Source organism: Poromitra crassiceps (assembly GCF_964638095.1).
Source record: "Poromitra crassiceps genome assembly, chromosome: 22".
NCBI lineage: Eukaryota > Metazoa > Chordata > Actinopteri > Beryciformes > Melamphaidae > Poromitra > Poromitra crassiceps.
This window is the reverse complement of record NC_139647.1, coordinates 3,749,862-3,750,533: the sequence shown is the minus strand read 5'-3', so window position 1 is coordinate 3,750,533 and position 672 is coordinate 3,749,862.

Here is a 672-nt window from a genome sequence, read left to right as displayed (position 1 = left end):
TGCACGCTGCTGCCAGATTGAATGACAGCAGTGTAACCCAATAGGAGGACACACTGATAAGCCGCGGCCAATCAGTGTTGAGCGTGTGGGCGGGTCATACAGAGTCAGGGTTGCATACCTCTCTCCCCTCATCAAGGTGCCTCTCTATCTGTGCGTAACAGTAATGTGCCATCACATTGCTCACACTCAGCAATGTGTTAACCACCATTGTTGGACAAATCTGAATAATGGCTGGATGTTTAAAACAAATTCAACCCATACTGCAAAGAAAAAAAAAGAAAATGAAAAAAGCGCTGCTGCACAATATGTTTAGTAGCCCTATGTTTCAAAATAGATCAACAAAAACTGTGCAAAAAAATGTATATTTGTAAATTCATATAGATTATAGACTATTCATTTGAAATTTATTTTGGACACTTGTGCATTTTCTTCCCACTCAAAATAAGTCAAATGAATGGCAAGTGAATACACTTATCTGTGTGCTCTCATATGCAGTGATAAGAACATCTAATTTCCCCAAAACAGCCAGAACAAAACGCCCCATCCAGTTTTTTTCCAGCTCAGTGTGTCAGACATGGGAAGGAGGAAGCCACTGTGACCTATATCCAAGATTTATTTCAGCCATCCTGTTTTTGAGCCTGGATCCACCATCCAAACTATACACCATGGTAC